Raw genomic sequence first — 23,592 nt, 5'->3', positions numbered from 1 at the left:
AATTCTGGAGACCCTTGGGATGTTCCTGAATGGTCTTAATAGTACCTTTGGGGTAGCATCCGCTATAACAAGGCTTCTGGGGGAAGATCGTTTGGGGTTCCAGTGTAAGGCCCCCAGAACACCTCTGTCCCAGCTGCATGCACGCTAATGGGTTCAAGAGCCCCTGTTCCTCTTTCCTTCTCTAGGTGGGGCCAGAGGAAGGATCTACAATTCCAGAAATCATTTATGCTAATTTTAAAGGATGGGCTTCAGCATGATGGGGTTGGGAAGGTGGGGTGGGGCTCATCAAGAGGCCTTAGGACAAAGAAGAGGGGAGAGAAAGTCCTAACTTGGACATTTGTAAACGTCTTAAGCAAAAGGGCTTTAACTTCTTGGTTTTCTTGGTCAGCATTTTAATGACCCCATTTCTTCCCTCCCCTCCCTCTCTTGTGAGTGATAACCGTGCACGGATGCATTGGGAGAGAACTCTCCGTGAGTTTCTTGGTCTGCATGTCCTTTGAACAAGGCGCCAAATGCCTGTTGTGGACTATCTTGTGAAGGGTGTTTATGTGGGGGACACTTCAGCAGACTGAGCCACATTTCCCTGCAGAGCAAAGGGCATGCGTGCTTACTGCCCCATAAGTTAATGTCTCCCCTGGAGCACTTACTACCCCATAAAGAAGATTCATCTTCCTCTCCTGTTAACACCACCCACTGGATCAGGTGAACATCATCTGACCCCCCGACACTTCCTGTGGGTGCTGGGCCTTAGGGAACCAGCATCAATGGTGGGCCTCTGTCTACAGCAATTGCTAATAAATAGAGGGCTGTCCTTCTCTGACTCAGGAATCCTGTGTCCTTTGCCAGTATCCATGAAACTGTCACAGACTATTTTGGTTTAAAAGTAGGGTAGGGTCGCCCAGGTGACTCAGTCATTAAGCATCTGCCTTCAGCTCAGGGCGTGATCTTGGCATTCTGGGATCGAGCCCCACATCAGGCTCCTCCGCTAGGAGCCTGCTTCTTCCTCTCCCACTCCCCCTGCTTGTGTTCCCTCTCTCGCTGGCTGTCTCTCTCTCTGTCAAATAAATGAATAAAATCTTTAAAAAAAAAAGTAGGGTAAAAGCTCAGGCCTTTTGTAATTCTCGACCCTATGTTTCCCTTGGGAAACATTGTGTAGGTTGAGATCGTCACGGATGAAGCACAGGGGTAGTAGGGGGAGAGGAGGAGGGAAGGGCTTCTCTCCTGGCCAGATGTCCTACTGCAGATCTTGTTCTGGGCCATGATGGCGTAACATGAGAAATGGGGACAAGGACAGAGAGGGGGAAGTGGGTTATAGGGTGTGTGGCCTGAGGAGGAGGATGAGAAAGGCAAATGGAAGACCAGGAAATCCAAAATGGCTGCAGAAGGGATAGGATGCTTTGCCAACCTGACCCTAATATGTCCACATGGCGGATCCCCTTGCTCGGCCTCTTCTAGTAAGAGCTTTTATTTCTAAGGGATGCTTACATACTGTTTACTAATTTTCTTCAACTGCATCTCATGTGTAGAAAAGGATTAAGCGATACCATTTAGAGTAGGAGGAGCGTTTGGGAAATAATTGGAATATTTTTAAAACCTATTAGCTTCAGACTCTGTGGTACCTTCATTGTAACATATAGTGTGGTTCTAAGTATTTTTTTTCCTTGAACCTGGTAGTGGCCTAGGTACCCAGGCCCAGCGCAAACCCTAACTCAAGGTTCATGTTTCGACAACGGTGAATGCACGGGAGTTTACTCTTGAAGATTTTCTCAAGCTCAGGAACGTTACTTTTTTCCAAATATGACAATCCGTGTATGGTTCCCCTTGACTCTTGTAAGCCAGGAGAAGGATTTTCTTTTTGTTTATATCCAAGAAGGAAATTCTAAACTTTGTCCTTCTTTCCTATATATAAATATATTTCTTGATTCTAATATTTGTGTAAAGAAAGAAAAGGAAGCTGATTCTGAAGTAGGTATAATCCAGGTATTTAAAAACATTCAGAATGTCCCCACCCCCCTTTAAACCGGAAAATGTCACAGTTTTATACTGGGTGCCTAAATGAAGAATAAAATATGTGGAGAAGTCCTAGGGCTATGGATGGCTAACATGCGCCTAACTTTGGGGCAAATAGTGTGCTTTTTATTCTCTGTTCACTTCAGGTAAAGTGACCAGCTCATTTACTCCTTCCTCTTGCTTTGTTTTTAAATTCTCTCAGGTTGTGAGTTTTGACCTCCCTACCGGACTTTGAGCGTGAGGACAAATAGAAGCTCTATTTAACTCTGTGGTTTTGTGCTCAGGCGGCAGTTCCTGCAGAATCCCGTCACCTCTGTCAGCATGGAATTTTTGTTTCCAATTATAATGATTCTCCAAATAATTTGAAAGAACAATAATTAGATCTGGGTTTATTTTTTATTTGCTGTGTGTGGTCTTCTCCTGTAGTCTTCTAATTTAATCAAGTTAAGTTATTTCTAAGCTCCTAATTTGTACTTTTTCTGTACTGAAATGCTGACATTTTATTGACCTAATTCTGTAACTTTTGCCATCCCAAGCTTATCTTACCTTGGACTTTGTTTCTTTTTGTCCTGTCATTTTCTCTGCACAGCTGGTCCTGTCTCCAGACCACCCATCTGGATTTAAGATTTCAGATTTTCGGTTCCATAGCACAGTCTAGGAAAGGGGAATGAGCATTTAATTGATAGGGCAGATGATATGAAGCTTGCCTCATTAATTAATCAACTCAAATATACTTAAATGAACCTTTGGGTGACCTCCCCTGTGCTCCCAGCCTCCGTTGATGTTTGATTATTTTACACCTGTCAACAGGAGTCAGGAGAGGAAGAATTTCTAGTCTATCAGCTGGTTGGGTCCAGTTTGTGGAAAAGTCTGTCTCAAGTCAGTGTAGCGGGGAAGCAATAGTGGGGCACGTAGAAACCTACACATTCAAGAGTGAATGGAGTTACCTGTGACCCTGAGTGGGTTGAAGGATATCTGTTTAGACTTTCAAATGGTGCGATTCCAGACTCATGTGCTGGTACATATGGGAATGGTAATGCGTCATGTCTTTGCATCTGTCCGGTAGGGCCTGTAATATCTGTTTTATTTAATGGGTGGCTATCAACAAATACAAATAAGGAATAATGTAAACAAGGCTGCCAATTTGTAGATTTTAAGGAAAATTCATGAAAGCAGTATTAACAGCTTTGAGATTAAATGGTGAATGGTATGGTGTATGAATTGCAAAATATAAAACTTAGTGTTTTTCAGTACACTTTCAAATGTGAGCTCTCATCCCCACAATCTCCTTTTAGACCGTTTTTATCACCCCCAAAAAGAAACCCTTTACCCAGTATCAGTCACTGTCCATTCCCCCATCCCAGCTGTTTGGCAACTACTGATTTTATTTCTGTCTTTATGCATTTGCCTGTTCTGGATATTTCACACAAATGGAATCCTACAACAAGTGGTCTCTCTTGGCTAACTTCTTTCATTGAGCATAATGTTTTTAAGGCTTCTCCGTGTGGAATGTTTTTATTGCTGTGTGACATAGCGTTGTCACATTTATGCCACAAGTTGCTTATCCATTCATCCACTAAAGGACATTTGGATTGCTTCCAGTTGTTTGCTATTACACTAGAATGTTAGTGTTAGCATTTCTTATATGGACGAGTACGTCCATTTTTCTTAAGTAATTAGGAGTTAAATGGCTAATTACACAGTAGTACACACTTACGTAGCAAACTGCCATCCTGTCCTATCCATGGATCTCCCCCACACTTCAGGAGAGAAAATCATATAGGGCCTTACACCAGGGGGCGGGGCTCTTAGCGATCATCTTGGAATTTGGACACAGTCGATATGCAGTATCCTTTTGAATATTTTGTACCCTACTTGTTAAAATTCTGTTTAGAATTTTGGCATTTATGCTCATGAGGTATGTTGGTCTATCATCATCTTGTAACGTCTTTATCTTTTTGTTACTGTGGCTATTCTAGAATTGAAGTATTATTTGGGAAGTATTAATTCCCTCTTCAATTTTCTGGAACATACTCTGCAAAAGTAAAATTATTTCCTTAAGCCTTTGGTAGAATTCAGTACCTGGATCTGGAATTTTCTTTGGCAGCAGACATTTAATTACTCATCTAATTTCTTTAATAGATACAGGATCCTTCAGTTTTATTTGTGTGGGGCTGGGGGAAGGGAGGCAGGGAAGGAGTGTGCGTGAGCGTGCTTTGGTAGTTCTCAAGGAATTGGTCCATTCCATCTAGTTTGTTGAATTCATTGGCACAAACTTGTACATAATATTCCCTTTTTTTCCACACTAGTGTATGTGGAAGCTTTAGGGATAGCCTTTCTCTTCCATATTGATATTGGTGTTTTGTGTCATTGTTTTCCTGATCAGTTTGAGTAGTGGTTTGTCAACTTGAGTTTTCTTAAAGAAATAACTTAGAGTTTTATTGATTTATTTCATTGGTTGGTTTAGATTTCTATTTCATTGATTTCCACTTTGATCTTCACATCCACTGCTTTGGTTTTTTGGGGTTTTTTTTCATTTGTTTATTATTGGTCTTCTAGTTTTAAGATGAAGCCTCAGATACTTGATTTGAGACTGTCCTCCTTTTCTTAAATTCTTTTGCAAATTTTTCCCTTAGCAAATTAGGGGCATCTCACAGATTTGAGATGTTTTATTCGGACAGGTCTTAATTCTCCTTTAGTTTGAAGTATTTGCTAATTTTGATTTTGATATTTTTGACTCATAGATTATTTATAAGTGTTAGTTTCCAAATATCTAGAGATTCCCCAAACATCAATCTTTTAATTTAATTCCATCGTTCTCAGAAAATATCTCCTATAGCTTAAATCTTTTTAAGTGCATTTAGACCTGTTTTTACAGAGAGAGAGAACGTGCATATGCATGTGCAAGAGTGAGGAGGGGGCAGAGGGAGAGAGGTAATCTTAAACAGGTTCCACACCTAATGTGGAGCCTGACATGGGGCTCGATCTCATGATCCTGAGATCATGACCCAGTTGAAATCAAGAGTCCCATCCCCAAGTGACTGAGCCACCCAGGCACCCCTAGACATGTCTTATAGTCCAGAAAGTGATCTGTCTTGCTAAATGTTCTGTGGACACTTCAAAAGAATGTGTATTCTGTTGTGGGAAGGAGTGTTCTACAAATGTCAATCAGATCAAGTTGATGGATAATATTATATAAATACCTGCTGTCCTTTATGTATTCTTGTTCCAGCCATTATTGAAGAGCTATTAAAATCACTGTAATTGGGAATTTATTATTACACTTCTAGGAGTTTTTGCTTTATGCATCTTGCAGTGCTATTGTGTACATAGACATTTAGGATTTGACTATGATGTGTCTTGATGATGTTTTCTCCCTGTTTCTTTGCTTAGGGTTTGTTGAGTTTCTTGCATATGCAGGTTGATAGTTTTCATCAAATTTAGGAAAGTTATAGCCATTATTTGTTCAAACATTTTTTGTCTTTGACTTCTCCCAGTCTTCTCTCCTTTAGGACTAATATACATATTAAACCACTTGCAGTTGTTCCGCAGACCACTGATGCTCTGTTATTGGGTTCTCTTGTCTCTGTTTTCATTTCAGATCGTTTTTATTGCCGTATATTCAGATTCACAAATCTTTTTTTCTGTAATATCCAATCAGCTATTAATTACATCCAGTGTTTTGGGTATTTTTCATTTTTTTAATCTCAAGCATTGTCATTTATATTCTCTAGAACTTTGAGCTGGCTCTTTAAAAAATGCTTCCCATGTTTCTACTTCACTTTTAAATACGTGGAATATATTTGTAATCTCTTTTAATGTCCTTCTCTGGTAATTCTAACACCAACATCAATTCTAGAGCATTTTTAATTGATTTTTATCATAAGTCATTTTTCCTGTCTCTTTTATGGTAATTTGTTTGGACGCCAGACATTGTAAATTTTCTCTTACTACGTGATGGATATGGTTTTTAAGATTTCAGTCCAAAACAACTCTTGGTTTAAGGCAAAGTTTTCTCCATTATTGAGACAATGCCCTTCTGTGTATTTTCCTCAATGCTTGTAAATCTTGAGGTCTACCAGTCTGACAGTGAGAACAGGCATGAGTCCTTGTCCTATGGCTGTGCTGGGCACTGTTGTTAATAATCACCTCCCATGTCTTTTTCCTCCCTTTCAGGCAGTTTCCTGACCTGCATGTGCTGATCAAGCCAATAAGCTAAAGCAATTGTCTAACTTACTCATTTCCTGACTTTCAGAGATCATTATTCTTTGTGAACTGATATCCATTGTTTTGCCGACTGTTTCATATATTTTCATTTTTGTCTCAGATGGTCGAGTAAATCACATTTGTATTTCATCATGGCTGGAAGGAGAAGTGTACCCTCTTTTTCAAAAAGCTGAATTTTTGTGGCTCTACCATAGCTTGTTTAGCTAATTCCTTGTTGCTGGACCTATACGGTCTGAATTTTAGGTGCAAGTGTAACTATAGGAGAGAGTTTGAAAGTGTGACAGTTGAATCAAAAGGTAGGTGTGTCCATAATTCTGATATTTCTAGATTTCTCTCCATGGGTAGGTATCGTACCGCTTTTGCATTCCCCTCTAGCCAATGTTTGAAAATGAATACTTTTTAGAGGACTGAGGATATATACCAAAAGGAAAAAATCTTCAGCATCTAATAAGTATCTCATCAGATTTCATTCATGTCTTACTGTCCTGACAGTTTTGTGGCACAAAAACAAAATATCACTAGACTGGGTCTGTTTGTAGAGTCAGTGAACAGCTCTCTTCTTCCAGGGCTAAGAATCAGGGGGACTACCATACTTCATTTTCCTGGTTTTTATGTCATTTTTAAAGAAGCGATCTGACACTACATTTTCTCAGAAAAAGACCTATTTCATTCTGTGAGTCAATTTCCACTTTCTGAATTTGAAATTTCATTTATTTGATCTCTTCTGAGAATAGACACTCTAAACATCATCCCCCTTCCAAGAATCTGGGGAGAACCTGACAGTTTACCGTGTCAAGTGCAAACTCTTCTAAAATTATATACCCCTCTTTCTTACATAGTCTTATCTTCTAGCGTTGTGCAATCCAGACTCTATGTGGTGATCTGTGTTGTAAGGTGGTACAGAAGTGTAGACGAGAATAAAGCAAATGTTTTAAAAATAACAACACTTGAGTAATACTTGTTCTCCAGATAGATTCTTTACATGTCCACATACAAAATCTTCATTTCCTTTATCTCTTATATTTGAGTTCTCTCGTAATTCTATCCAGCAAACTCTAACCCTATTCATGTACTGACTATCCAATAATAGAGGAAGACAGTCAAGCTAGATGCTCAGACTTTCATGCAAAACAGTGGGGAAAGTTTACACTCACTTGTTTCTCGTGACCAGAATGGTTACTCTTTAAAAGTGGCACTTTCCGTAGATTGATTAGGTTTCTTTATGGTTCTATTGGTTGTGACAGATCTATTCTCGTCAGAGAGGCCATCTGCTTTAGGTTCCCTTCTTCCCTCTTCCTAAAACGTAAAATGACATCATCGTGAATGGAAGAGAAGAGGAATTAAGGGAGGTTTTAAGATTATTCTTAACCATGTATGCAGACCGAATGGAAATATTCAGACACAAAAATAGTTAAGAACTCCAATCAGTACAGGTAATATTATTCTATTTAAACGACTCACTTCTTGGGAAAATAATTACTTTTTTCTTTATTTCAACTGCCCTTTCAAGTTACACTTTTAACCCAAAACATAAATTTAAAATTGAATACTATATGTAGTAATTCTCTGTATAGCATAACCTAGGGAAATACACTTGAGGAAAATTACTAGGAAATCAGCAAAGCTTCCTTTTTTGGTAACAGTAAAGATTAGAATTCTCCAAGGGGTGGAGCAAAAATAAGAATTTGGTTCAGTGATGACCTAAAAATAATATTAGAAACTGCTTGGAGGTGATTATAGAATGCCTGTAGCTCATACGAACATTGCTTAATTTGTCACTGCTAGGAGGACAGAGGAGCCAATCTGAAGCCATTAAGAATTGCATTTGTGTAACGGAGTTGGATAAACATGTGGGAGAATTGTTTTGTGTGTACATGTAGGAATAATGGATCTGGTTGCTCATTATCCAATCATTAGGAAATACTTATCTTAATAACATCAAGTGCATTTTTTCATCATTTCCCCATGATTTTATCAGGGCTTACTTCTCATTATTAGCCTTAAAATGTATTTGTATTTTTAATCTGAGTTTAGTGTTAAAATTTAGAAGATGCCTTGCAAATATCCTCAGCAACGGGGGGCAGGGCGTGGGGGCCCTCCCCAGGATGGATGCAGGGTTTGAGCTTTAATTCCTATCTGTGATGAATTATGACAGATAAAGTACCAGTTGTCAAATTCTTAATGCATCAGCAATCTTCATCGACCACTCTTCCTTCTACTTATAAAGCCAAATGGGGCAAGAAAGGGTTAGAGAAATGTCTCTAGATTGAAAGTCAAGATTGCCAGATTCTAACACCATGTCTTTAAGAAAGTTCACATCTGTCAGGATCTGTGGAAGCTGTACTACCTTTTGCCAAGGCTCATTAAATATAAAGACTTTCTCCCTTTTTGTCCCAACCGAGGCCCACTGTAGAGGGTTGGGAACCAGCCAGCAGCTGGGGGTGGGCTGGGGGAGGGTGACCATGCCCTGAACTGGGTCTGGCTAGGGCAGGGCAAATGACCATCGACCTAAGTGGAGTTTGAAATCTTGACAACTCCAAGACAGGAGAGATTTTAATTAGGGAATGAGGGAGTTACTGGGACCAAAACAAATAGATTTATTACCTGAGAGTGGTAGGATATAGCATGAGACCAGCCTGAGATTCTATTTTAAAGGTGAGGAGGAAGAGGAAGGACTGACGCGGTAGGTTTTCAGGTGGCAGCTGCCAGGAGCAATGGTTTTCTCCATCTACTTTGTGAGGCTTAGTCTGTTGGAATACTGGTTTTGCCTCTTAAAAAAATACCAATTATCTAAATCATGGGTTCACAAACTCTTTTTGTAATGGGCCAGATAGGAAGCAGTTTAGGCTTTGTGGGCCAAGAGTAAAATTGAGGATATGATGTAAGCACTTGTATAACATGGAAGGAAACATAATTGTACAAGTTTCTTATTAAACTCAAAATACATCAATACATCAAAAGCTAAGGATATACTGTATGGTGACTAACAGAACATAATAAATTATTATAAAAAATAAACTCAAAGTACATTAAAAATTGAGTACACCATCTTATAATACAGATCTGCTTATGATATTTCTTAATTGGTGTTCATATTCCCTTATCAAATCAGTAGCAAACTTTCATCTGTATAAGGCATCCTTAGCTTGGGGGCCATATAGAGACAGGTGGAGGCCCAGATTTGGTCCAAACGCCATAGTTTGCCTAGTTTGCTAAATCTGGTATAAAAAAAGTTTTATTTTGGTTTATCACATTTACAAGGATAGAATGAATAGAATGCGACGGTATTGCTCCTAGAAAATGAATTAAAGTTGAGGGCAGTATGGGGTAATAGAATAACCCTGACTGGGCCAAAGTAGGGCTTCTTTTTCTCAACAGCATGCTTCTATAAAAGCCAAGAATCAGAACAACGAGAAGTATCCCTTGATGCTAAAGTAAATCTTTATTTCATCCTCAGCAATCACATAACTGCCCTATTTTTATGCATCCTTTTGTGATTGCTAAGGTCCATGAAAGTGCAGATAGTAGTCTATTCCGTTGACCTTTTCCTTGTACATGGAAAATCGTGGAAGTGGTCCTCTAAATGCTTTAGTTCTCAATATTTACCTCTTAAGTTACAAATGGTGTGTGTGTAGGTGTGTGGGGGAGGGACTAAGCACAAAAATGAAGAAAGAGGAAGCAGAACAAGCATAAATAACCATGTGAAGTGGGATGGGTGCTGCGGTCACAGAGGACAGCTGGTAGACTTGAGACCGTGATACACCATGTTTGGAAATTGTGGCAGAGCTCTTTCATGGGTCCAATGAAACATGCCGGGACCACTGGACATTTCTCTTTTTTTATTTTATTTTATTTTTTTAATTGTTCAATTAGCCAGCATATAGTACATCATTAGTTTTTAATGTAGTGTTCAGTGATTTATTTGTTGTGTATAACACCCAGTGCTCATCACCACACGTGCCCTCCTTAATACCCATCACCCGGTAACCCCAGCCCCCAGCCCCCTCCCTTCTGTAACCTTCAGTTTGGTTCCTGGAGTCCAGAGTCTCTCATGGTTTGTCTCCCTCTCTGATTTCTTCCCATGCAGCTTTCCCTCCCTTCTCCTCTGGTCCTTCCTAATGTTCCACATATGCGTAAAACCATATGATAATTGTCTTTCTCTACTTGACTTATTTCACTTAGCATAATCCCCTCCAGTTCCATCTAGGTTGATGCAAATGGTGGGTATTCATCCTTCCTGATGGCTGAGTAATATTCCATTGTGTATATGAACCACATCCTCTTTATTCTTTCATCTGTTGAAGGGCATCTTAGCTCCTCCACAATTTGGCTATTGTGGACATTGCTGCTATGAACATTGGGGTGAAGGTACCCCTTCTTTTCGTTACATCTGTATCTTTGGGGTAAATACCTAGTAGTGCGATTGCTGGGTCGTAGGGTAGCTCTATTTTTAACATCTTGAGGAACTTCCATACTATTTTCCAGAGTGGCGGTACCAGCTTGCATTGCCACCAACAGTGTAAGAGGGTTCCCCTTTCTCCATATTCTTGCCAACACTTGTTTCCTGTCTTGTTAATTTTTGCCATTCTAACTGGTGTTCCCTTGGACATTTCTGCACCTCACATTTAATAGCTTTAAAATTATGCAACAAGTGAGAATATTAATACAGGAAGAATATTAGTTCATTTTATCATGCATTATTGCATTTTGAATTTGCCAGAGTTGTGGATAACGATTCCAATCCCCGAGGCCTGTAAAACAGTCCCCATTACAACTATTCAAGTACTTTTGATAAAGGTACTTGGCAGTTTTGCTGTGTTCGGATCACCTGTTACTTGTTTCTTATCTGTGCTATGTACGCACGCTTTCAGAATAAAAGCTATAAATGAATGAAACCTCCAAAAATGACCACAGAAGCAAATTCGCTCTAGATAATTATTGTTAAAGATTTTATTTTTAGTTAATCTCTATACCTGACGTGGGGCTCAAACTTACAACCCCAAGATCAAGAGCTGCGTGCTCTACCAACTCAGCCAGCCAGGTGCCCCAAAACACTGATATTTTAGATTGAAATTTCCTACCCTTTATAGTCAGGATCAGGAAAAAAAAAATAATGTTTATTCACCTTTTTTCTACTAATACGTAACACGGTCCTAGCCAAAGTCACCCTGTAATAATCCCTAAATCTTCAAGTATTTATTGAGCACTGGCTGAGTCTGATCGCGCTGGGTGCTGTGAGGTTTGCACAACTTCTTGAGAAGTTTTTATGAACTTTTATTTTTATGAACTTTGTTAGAATGGTCGGTAGAGCAGTGAGAGGGACTGCAGGTTTACTTAGCAATGAAATGAATGGATTCTTGGGGCGCCTGGGTGGCACAGCGGTTAAGCGTCTGCCTTCGGCTCAGGGCGTGATCCCGGCGTTATGGGATCGAGCCCCACATCAGGCTCCTCCGCTATGAGCCTGCTTCTTCCTCTCCCACTCCCCCTGCTTGTGTTCCCTCTCTCGCTGGCTGTCTCTATCTCTGTCGAATAAATAAATAAAATCTTAAAAAAAAAATGAATTGATTCTTAAAAATCTGAAATAAACTTACAATTTTAGGGCAGTACACTCCTGATCTAGGTGTTTGGCTATCACTACAAACTCACGCATCTATGTCAATACTCACTGTGTTCTTTAAATCATGAAATCAGTTAAGCATTATGATCTGAAGTTGAAACATTTAGTGACATAAATACTAATCATCCGGCATAGGGTTCCCAAATTTTGCTGCATTATAGAAACACCTGAGCACTCTCAAATCCCACACCCGCATCACAACCAATACTAAATCAGAATGGGGATGGGAGTCAGGCATCAGTCACTTTTTTCTAATTATATTTTAAGCACAGTTTTAGGTTCATAGCAAAATTCAGCATAAAGTGTAGAGTTTCATTCTCCCCTTCCCCTCTACAGGCATAGCCTCCTCATCTATCAACATCCCCCCCCCCCACCAGGGTGGGCCATTTGTTACAATGGAGGAGCCCCTATGGGCGTATTATCTCCCGAAGTCCCCAGGTGAGTCGACTGTGCAGCAGAGCTGAGAACCACTGATCCAGCAACAGGACGGGAACAGCCGGTGGTGTGCTAGTTTGCATCACGTAGTTCTACTACTCTATTTAGAGCTCCTATTTATGCTGATTGGTCAGGGGTCTGTATGAGTAGTCAGCGGCTTCATCCTATGTATTGTTTAAACATCATGACTATGATGAGACTGTGAAATCCATCTTGACAACTTCCAGAACCATAATCTTACAGAAATACCTTTCTTATGTGGACCTTTACCTATTTTAGATGTATATTCAGGCATTTTAACTAGCAGTGTTTACATGGAGAATCGAATGTCCAAAATAGTCTTTGCCACCAATATTTTAAATTTTGGGATTTTTTTTTTTCTAAAATAACTTTTAGTTTCAAAGTAAATAGAAATTTACCTTTCTACCTTTTGAAAGTAAATTTTGAAGGGGCGTAAAAGTCAGAAAAAGCAGGAGGAAAGTATCAGGTGAGGATCCCACTACTTGAGCCCTCCCCAGTGAGATGTCTGTCTCGCCAGAACTGATGACCAGAGGATGCCTTCCTTACTGTGTCTTCTGTAGACAGAACTTAGTTTGTTGGGACTGCTCCAACAGAATACTGTAGATTGGGTGGCTTGTAAACAACAGACATTTATTTCTGGAAGTCCAAGATAAAGGTGCCTTATGGATTCAGTGTCCGGTGAGGACCCACTTCTTGGTTCTTGGATAGCTATCTCCTCTCTGTGTGCAGAAGTAGAGAGGGGGTGAAAGAGCTCTCTGGGGTCTCTTTAATAAATGCACTAATGCTGTTTATAAGGGTTCCACTCTCAAGATCCAATCATCTCCCAAAGACCCGCCTCTAAATACATTACCACCTTAGGGAGTCAGGATTTCAACATGTGAATGTGGGGTGGGGCAGACATTCAGTCTACAATAGCTGGTCTGTTCTCCTACTCTAAGGGTAGGGATAGCTTTATATGTTTCACCAGACTAATGAAACTAAGCCAGTAGAATTGTATTTCACTATTTTCATAATTCCCACCTTCCTGGCACAAGCTAAGATGTCCTACACTTCCCTGAAATGAACAGTCTGGGGATATCAATATACTATAAAGAATCTTAAAATTGTTTCACAGAGAGCACGATAGCACAGGACTATCTGAACCATTTCTGAGTTGATAACATACCTTTGATTTTACTACTTATCTTCTTTATGCATATTGGAAGACGGGTATATAAAACAATATAATGCTGTTCCATCAGGAAAATTACAGGCTTGCCTTTATGTCAGGATTTCACCAATGATAAGAGTATTTCACGTTAAGTGTGTGCAGTCACTCTATATAGATCTATGGATCTCTATAGATTGTGTCTATATTCTCTTTATATGTTTGGATCTATCAATGATGGATACTATATAGATAATCTATGTAAGTACATCCTGGCCTAAAGGCAAGCCAGTAATTGTGCAATACAAAATTATGAGAAAAATTCTATAGTATGTATAGAGAGTTTAATTGACCATGTTCTTAAAAAACCATGAGATAGACCAGTTAATGCCCATGTTCCATTTTCTCAGACAAAATGGTCTTCTACATAATCAAATGTTTCTGTTAATGGTATTTCTTACATGGGATATTCCTGGGAATCAGTAAGAGTTAAGTATGAGTGATGGTGTATATTTTATTACCTCACTATTACCATAAGCTCCACTCATCCAGCCATCTAGCCAATCTTTATTCTTTCAAGAAGGCATTGAACATTTCTTGTTCACCAGGTGCTGTGTCAGTTACAGAGACCAGAGAGGAAAAGACATGAGGTCCTCTGGTGTCACACCGCCTCTCTGGGGACCTTACTAGCGAGGCAGTCATGGCGGTACTGTGTGGCTGGTACTGGGTTCTTTAGCTCTCACTGGCCTTGTAAGGGGTGTGATCTAACTGTAGGTGGCTGGTAATCACTGCAGGAGTGACCAGGTTTTCATTGAACGCTTACTTGCTCTTGTAAAGGACTCTCCACTGGCAACATGAAGGAGGGATTGTAAGAAGCTGAGGAGGAAGTAGATAGATCAGAAGCCATTGTTGCACTCAGAATAAAATCTAAGCCATGACTATCCTTACAGCAAGGGGAAGGAGAGGAGGGGACATGTGTAGAAACGTTAAGGATATGGAATCACAGGGCACGTTAAATGGACAGAGGAAGGCAGCACAACAAGTAGAAACTAGCAGTGACTTTGGTCAATTGTGTATTAGCCCACGGAGGTGACAAATATTGCCATGACCGTGTTTGGGGCCCTTTGATGAAAGCAGTGGCTTCTGTTCTGAGCTACTTGTGGTTCATGCTTACAATTTCTTTAGTGCTTGCTCCACGGTAGTCACTGTTCACACGAATGGGCTCATTTGATCATTAACATAACCTTACATGAGTAGGTCTTTATTTCTATTTTAAAGAGAAGGAAACTGAGGCATAATGAAATGGAACAAGCTTCCCCAGGTTAAATACTGTTCCGACTGAGCAGAGCCAAGCCTCCAAGGGACAGGTGGTTCTCTGGCTAGTGCTTGGGGTGCTGTCCATGGAGGGGACTGCACATAGGAAGGGAGCACATTTAAGGGAGAGGCACTGAATGGGAGGTACCTGCCACCCAGGCTGGCAGAGGCCTTCCCATAAAGACCCTGCACTGTGATGGAGAGGTATAGACAGGGGTCATGATGGCTGGGATGGGAGGTGAGGCAAGGCACAGGGGGGTTCCACAGGGAAAGCACGTGAGTGAGAGAAGGGAGGTAGCCAGTCCTGATGACGGTGCACAATGGTTCTTTAATGTGTCTGCACCTTGGGATCACCCGGGAGCTTTAACAGTTCCTGCTGCCTGGGCTTCACCAGTTAAATAAATCAGAATGTCTGGGCATGAGATCAAGGCATGGACATTTTTACATCTTTCCAGGTGATGTGGTCAAGTTTAAGTGTTGCTGACTTAGAACCATGGGTCTCCCGCTGTAGCATGCATCAGAATTCCCTGGATTGCTCCTCATCGTACACACTGTGCCCCACACAGCTCACGGGAGTGCCAGCGTTCTGATCTCCTAAGAGCACTGACTTAATGGGGACCCCACCCTTATGACCTCATGTCAACCTAATCCCCTCCCACCGGCCCACCTCCAAATACCATCACATTGAGGTTAGGCTTCCACAGAGGAATTTGGGGGGTGGCTGGGGGGATACAAACATTAGGTTTGCAACAACCCCTGTGTATCAAGCTGTGCTCCAGCTATGCAAATGTATGAATAGTGATAACTTCTACTTAGCATATAGGTCTCTGATAAACAAGGACCTCTGTGTCTTCATTTTCCTGTGAAACCCTCTTCACTGGTTTCATATGCTGTATTTTTTTGTAAAATGGTTCATATGTGGTGGTATGTGTATTAGGATTAAATTCAACTCCATGGCTGTTTGTGCACGTGGCTAACGTGAGGTGGAGGATGACAGGACAGATGAGATACACGAGGTTAGGGAGCTGGTCACCATACTCTTGAAGGACTTTACAGATCTTGATAAAGTTAATTATTTAAAAGATGTGTGTAAATTAGTGAAATAGCCTCAACACTGATTTTGCCTATATCTCTAGGTTATTACATTAAAGTAAGGGTTATTAGGCTTTATATCCCACAGGCTAGTTTTGAAACAAAGAGTGCCTGGATGGCTCTGACGTTCAGAAGGCTGTAGTGTGTAGACCCAGGTTTTTCGGAAGGTCGGTCGCGGTGTATGACCCCAGACCATAGAAACACTGGACTGCTGAAGACCTTAGTTTCCCTAATTGGTGTCTAAATGCCCAACAATTGAGCATCTGGCTTTGGAGCAAACTCCTCTCATTCCAGAGAGCTCTTTCCCAGGCAACCCTCTTCCCCACCACAACAGTGACATCTTTCCACTGGATGATTTCACCCTCTGCCTTTACCAGTTAGTTAAACAATCATGGAGAAAGGAGAAGAAATGGGATCTCTCATTCATCTTTGTTACTATGTGTTCTCTATGCCCTTCACCTTCTCCATCTTCTCTCCAAGAATACAATTTCTAGTTTCTTACCTTTGTTTCTTCTAGAATATAGACTTAAGACTTCCTCCAGTTATGCCCTTTTCTAAACCAGATACGTATATGTGGATCAATAGTTACTCATATATATACACACATATCCCCGTGTGCTCCTCTTTGCTCTGAGCTGTTGGCTCTATCCCAACTGTGGGATCAACTTTTCTCCTCTGTGTCCTCATCGTTAACGAATATTTGCCATACTTATGCTTGTGTAGAGTAGTCCTGTTTGAGAGCAGTTACATTATTCCTGTGATGAAAAAAAATCACATTAATCATATTTTTCATTAATATTTTCCCTTTTTTAGGACATATGATTGAAAGGAGTTAATAGCCAAAAGTAGTCCTGGATGCCTCGAGTGGGTTTCAGGGTGTCTGAGAGATATTTGAACATCTATGGAAGATTTTGATATGTAAATCTTAAGATAGGATCACAGATTCAGTTGGTCTTGAATTGCCTATGTCCCACACAATATTAATCACTGATCTGTGGTCATTTAGTTCTAAAAGATGGCCAGTATTTCCCTCTTTATTTACTTTCGTTTGTGCTTTTGTTGTTTTGTTGTTGTTTTGTGCTTTTAATCGGCCTCCCCAAATCCATTTTGGAGTAAGGTAGAAAGGTGCACAATGACCCTGGCGAATATTTGATCTAGTATCTTAGGAGTTGTTCTTAACATTAAGTTTTATTTAACAAGGTCTGTGGAAACTCTCCATGTAGACAGTAGTGGGGCTGTTACCCTTTGGTTGACAATCTGGCTAACCTTTTACACCTCAGATTTCTTACCTACATTAAAAAAAAAATGTTATCCTTTTGTGTCCAAAAAATTAAGGAACATGCATGAAAGCACTGTTGATTCAATGAAGTCTTATTTTTTATTTTTTGCCTTAAATACTTTGCGCTGGACACATTTCCAAGTCCTTGACAAGTTTTCATGCATTAAGTATTCCTAACAACCTTATAAGGTAGATATTATCATTCCTAATTTGTAAGGGGAGGAACTGAAGCACTAGCGAGCTAAATGACTTGCTCGAGGTTACACATCAGTGTGGAAGAGAGGATTTGAACCCTTCTATCTGTAGAAATCACAGGTGGAGTTTGTTTCTTCTAAACCACTGTGCTGTCCTATACTACCTTCCAAGAGCTGGGGCTAGTGGGGGGGACGGGAAGGGGGACCTGTGAAGAATGGGCAAATCATTCCATGCTTTTTCTAGAATCCTGGATTAGAATCTACTAGAATCTTGTAGAGCAGAGGTCCCCCAGCTGTTGGCAATTCAGCTTTCCTCTAACCCTCTAGAAGTGTCTGAAAGCAGCTGTTGGAAAGGTTGAGCTGCCAGCAACTGGTGAGTGAGCAGGGAATACCTCACTGCATGGGACAGGGTGACTTGGTATCAGCAGGGTGACAGAGGCTGATCCTGAGTAGCAGGCCAGGGACGATGGGTGGCGGGGTGGGGGTGGGGGAACCATTTCCCTTTGGGATTTCTTTCCAAGAGAAGGTTTTGGAAGCAATAACGGATTTCAAAACATGGGGTAGTGTTAAGGCATCTTGGTGTTCATAAAAATCACACCCAGAAGCACATGTGCTCTATTCAAATGGGGATTTAATTCAAAGCTGATGATTAATGAATATCTTAGAATCTGTATGTATATTACAGTCATGTAAACTCTCGATGGGGTGAACAAAACAGTCATTAATTTGAAGGTACTTTTCTTTCTCAGTCCAACTTTCCAATTTTCCTTAAACATGTTGTTTATGTAAAATTTATTTATAGTAGGTTTTTGCCCTCACTCAGTAATCACTGCAGAGATATATAAACAGGAAATCTCTCCCTTTAGTCCCAGCTAACACCTTTGTTATTTATACCAACATGCGTAAGTCTCGTTATGACATAACATCTGTTGCTGGAAGAATGTTTTTTTTGGCAGAAATGAGTAATATATTTTGAACTAAGCAAAAGAAGAGATCAATCATGGAAGAGAAAAAAAATCTTGCTCTATACATTAAATATAATTCAGACCAAACTTACACACTTGCATGCAAATCGATAGTAATTAAAAGCTCTTCCTGCAGCGCTCCTAGGTGGCAACATAAACAGAATTTGGGCTGTAGGTCTGCCCCTCTAGATAATCTTACAAAGTTTTAGGGGCTCCATGGTTTATCCTGTCCTCGACAAAGGACTTTCTATTTATGACAAGTTTGTATTTATGTCAATTTGTGTTTGGTCTTAACTATTCTGTCTCTTAAAATTGTCCACATTTCTTATGAAATTACAATTCCTTCCTCTAAAATCCCTTCCAGGTTCTTTAGTGAACTCAGTTTCTTAATAGAACTTATGTGTGTGTGTGTGTGTGTGTGTGTGTGTGTGTGTGTATTTCTCTTAGCTATGTTTGTGATAAAACAAAGCAAACTGATATAAATGTGGTCATGAATGAAAATCCCAGCCTAGGCAAAAAAAAAAAAAAACAACAAAACACTCTCCGTTTTAAGATGAGATTCATTTAAAAAATTGTAAATCTGACGTGCACTGCAGGAAACTTAGAAAATACATAAAAGCAGGAAAAGAAAAGCTGTGCTTATAATGTACTTCTTGGGACTTCCTCTGACATCAACAGTCCAGAATGCGGTGTTGGAGAGAAAGGAAAACTGCAGAAATTAGTTGGGGTAGATCTTTATCCTAGTTTATTAGCCTAAGATTTACAGCTTTGGGTGAAAAAGCATAAGTGTCTGGAAGAAAAGGAAGCAGTGTGTGTGTTCCAAGTTACCATTTTACAGATCATTCGTATTTTATATTGTCACTACTGTAGAAATTTTTTTTCTTGAGATTTACAAATCTCATTCAATAAATCCCATCGAGAACATCCATGGTTCCACAAGGTAATGCAGACTCATTTGAACAATATAGCAGGTGAGAGTGACTTCAGTAACGCTAGAAAGCATTATTGGGAAGGATCGTTAATTTTATCTTTCCTTTTCTTTCAATGGTCCTACATCGAAAAGAGAACATCAGGCTTCTGAGTGATGATAAATGAACCAGGGCTCTGCCATGGGGGCTGAAGGAAAGAGCAAAACCTCTTTTCAGATTCCCAATATTAGATTAAAAGAGATTCTGAAATGATGAAAGATAATTATGCTAGATTCCATGTTGATATAAATGTGTTCTTCAGGCTAAAATTGCAATAATGTTTTAAATCCGCATTCTATTTGAATAGTCCTTTTCGTTCTAGAACATGAGGTTGTGTATTTGGGTCCACCAGGGATTCAAGGCATAGAGTGGTTTCCAGACCCAATTCCCAGCCCTGAGTGCTTGTTTGGTCCTCTGCTGATGCCCGTGGAAGCTTCTTGCATCTTGGACTTTTCTCTCTTCCCTAAAGCAAACCTCCCTGTATTCTGTGCGCTCTAAGATTGTAGGTGCCCCACATGAGGCCATTCCCCAAATGTGCTCTTTCTGTTGCGCTAACCCTCCTTTGTAAGTCTCATCTGGTCTGAGACTGTATCAATATCAACAAATTGCTGTTTCCCTAACTGGCATCTCTGGCTCTTCCCTCTGCTTCACTCCTTTATTTCCACCTGTGAGCCACATGGCTTAAAGATGTCCTGAGATCACCTCAAATGCATCATGTATTAATAGGATTTTTTTTTAAATCCCAAACAAATTTTTATTTGCAGAGGACACTATTTGAGCCGGCAAAAGCTCAAAATCTTGGAGAATGATTAGAACTGTTCTCAGTTTTATGTTGGTAAATGTTTAATCAAGTTTTCTCAAAAACGACAATCCCTGATACATAGCATGTGGGGATTAGTGGGGTAAATATTCTCGTCGGCTGTCTAACCTACCAGTGAGAATCACTGATTGTAGAGTTGCAAGGATGGGAGCACAATTGCTTCTGATAAACTAGTACCAGCCAACTACAGCTTGCCAGGGGCTATTCTGAAATTCTGGTCAACTTGGAAGAACTAATGTGGACAAATGTCAGTTGAAAAGATAAATGAATGACTCAATAAAAAAAATACAGAAATACTCAATCTAAGTTTTGTTTCTATTAAGAGAAGCATAGTCATGCACAGAACTTATTCTTAGATACACATTGGGTGGGAGTGAGAGCCTGAGCTTTAATTTCACCAGTGTTGTTCAAAAAGTATCTCGTGAGCTTTGTGTGGTAGAAGCTGGAGAAATGTAGACTGGATCACCGAAGAGTCAGTACTTAAAAGTATTACTTGAGGGAGCGCCGTCAGTCTGGCTGAAGGTCTCTGGTGGCATGCCACCAGGTTCGGTCTTAGATTCTTTCAAAATGTATAGTGTAATTATAAACTTAAATTTTGTCATTACCCAAAGCATGGAGGAATCATTATTACAGAGGATGACAAAGTCAGGACTGAAAGAAAATTCTGACAAATTAAAATAATCACCATGGCAACAAAAATGTAACATCGGTGTCAGACTTCACATTAGGTTAAAAAATAATTTATAAAAATATGTGTGACCAAGCTGCACAATATTTGCTAAAAAGATATGCAGGTTTTAGTTGGTGCAAACCCCGTACAAAACAACAGAGAATGTGATTTATAAGCCTTTAGGTGACTTCAATAGAAATGGAACTAGCATAGAGCAAGGTGCTGTGACCCTGTGACTAGCCAGTGGAGCAGGTCTGGAGCAAGGGTCTACAAAAGAGAAATTTCCAGAAGGGTCTACATCCCACCATGACCGTTATATCCTAGCCCGGAAGATCATTTCTCTTCTAGGAGGTCCTGCAACCTCAAGTCATGTCGTATCATTTTCATATATTTGCCTGCACTGTTCCATTGGTCTATCACTTCTCATTCTCCTCAATTAAAATCCATCTATGTTTTAACTGTGAGTCATTTTTTAAAATCTCAATCAAAAATATTTAAATTCTTCTACTCTGCTTTCTTAAAGATCCTCATACTCGTCTTTAGCACTTAGTTTTCCGCCTTGGCATATAGTTAATGGCCTTTCATGTCACGTAGACATTTATTGAATGTGAAGTTTATACAAGGCACCGTGCTGTACCTTGTTCCATACTTGACTCTGCATTAGACGTTAGTACTTAAAGGACAGAGATCTGTCTCATCACCTCCATTGGACCTTTAGTGAGTAGCGGTGCTTAGGAAAGAGAAAAGACTTATCTCGAACACGAAATAACTTAGATACAGTTTGAACTTCAAGGAGGTCGTCATGGAACTCACACCAAGAATTAAGCTTCTCCCAGGTTTTGGGGCACCCTTGCAGTACCAGTAAAGGTGACCTGGTGTGGATTGTGTTCTTGACCTCGGATTCCCACATACATGATTATTCATTCACATGTGGGCCAGGCATTGTACTAGACACTGGAGACACAATGTCTTGCTCAAAACTTTTTAATCTGGGATTTATCGTTAAGCCATCAGTCCTTGACAAAATGCTATTGCCTGCAAATTGTTCTTCGAGTAAGATAGCCCATGTTCTATACTCGTACTGCAGCTTGGTCTCCACGGTTTTTAAAGAGTCAGAAAAGCACCCAGTAACAAACCATAAATGTATTTTTGAGGACTGCCAGTGATAAAGTCAGCTGAGAATCCTGCCTTGCCCAGAGTTTCCCTCTACTTTTCTAGTCATGTCGAAAGAAATCCTAGCTTGGGTGAGGAGAGGATCTTCTCAAGGGCCTCTTACGATCAGACTCTAGAAAATCAGGAAGCTCAGAAAAGAGTATGATAATTTGGCCACCAAACTTTTAGCTCAGCACCAGTGAACATGACAATGAGCTGAGTGCTTATGCTTTTTCTCCTCCTGTTCTACAGAAGGGAACGTGCACAGCAAAATAAGGAAAAGAAATACCCTTAATGAAAATCTCGAATTGATTTACATTCTGTTGAGATCACACCATAAAATATATTTTTTAACATTTTAATAGTATTTTAGTAATTTTAAGAGTATTTCATTGAGTACTGATCTGTTTGCTTGTGAACTGGTATCAACCCTGAGATTGTTGGAGTCAATATAATGCTGAACAGTGATGGGTAATAACAATAAATACTACACAGCACTTACATTAATGAATGTGCCAAGGTTTCTTTTAGCCTGGGAAGTTAAAAGCTCCTGATTTCTTAAGTCATGATAGGCAGACTGGCATCTGTCCATTCCATTGGAAGAAGCGTATGCTAACATTGGATGGGAATGTCGTCCTCCTGACTCTGGAAACCAGTGTGTCTTTACTTATACTATCTCTGTAATATTCATTGTGCTGCTGATAGGAAGATGTCGGATGGGGTTTCTGCCAATTTAGCGTCTGAGAAGTTGAGTCACAAAGCAGTTCAATGACTTGTCTGAGGTCCTGACCCAAATCAGTGGGAAAGCGGTGAACATACTTTAAAGTCAGTGCTAACCCTTCTTCACAGGAAACTGTAATTTCTATTACTTTGTAGTGGTTCTGTTCACTATAAAAATATGACTGGGGAACGTTTCGTCTCGTGCAGCCTCCATTTCTTTTGCTGATGGCAGCTGTGACTCTGCGTATCTCAGAACAGAATTTAGCTGCAGTATTTATAGAATCCGCCGTTGCAGGGTATCTCCCACCCCCTCCCCCTCCCCGGCCACTTACTCCTGTACTCTGACTAATATTTAAAATGGGGGGAAAATTATACCAGGGAAGAATGAGAGAGATTGGGGGACTCTATCATTCTTAGTGTACAAAAAAAGCAAGCTGAAATGAGGAATAAGAAGAATGGATCTTTGATTGTTAATAGATGCTTAAAGACTCTGAGATCATTGTTAAATGGAATTTGGTTTGCACGTGCGTTGTCTTCAAGATTCATTCAGATGAAATGTGTGAGCGTGTGTGTGCATGTGTGTGTGTGCGTGCATATGCACGCTCATCAGATGTCTGTGTGCATTGGTTTATGTGACCACCTCTGGCTTTTCTCGGTGTTTGGAATATCTTCATAAATCAGGCTGCTCTATTACTTTATTATATACACCAAACCAAAATGTAAACGTATTCAACTTCAGTTTACTTTTTACATTGAGATGGAGCATAGAAAATAACCTGAAGCTAATCCGAAGGGTGTAACTACGATTTTAGGCGACCGCATCTTCCGTAAGAAGCAGACCATCAGAACACGTGAGACCGCTAGTTCTCTTTAGAATGAAGAACTTGTGACTTGCTGCTGAGAACCAATCTTCCACTTAAAATGTAGGATAGACTTTAGCAAACTGCATGTATGAATTTTG

This window comes from Ursus maritimus, unplaced genomic scaffold (assembly GCF_017311325.1).
Source record: "Ursus maritimus isolate PB19 unplaced genomic scaffold, ASM1731132v1 scaffold_10, whole genome shotgun sequence".
NCBI lineage: Eukaryota > Metazoa > Chordata > Mammalia > Carnivora > Ursidae > Ursus > Ursus maritimus.
The sequence above is the reverse complement of the archived record's forward strand: the minus strand, read 5'-3'. Positions refer to the sequence as shown.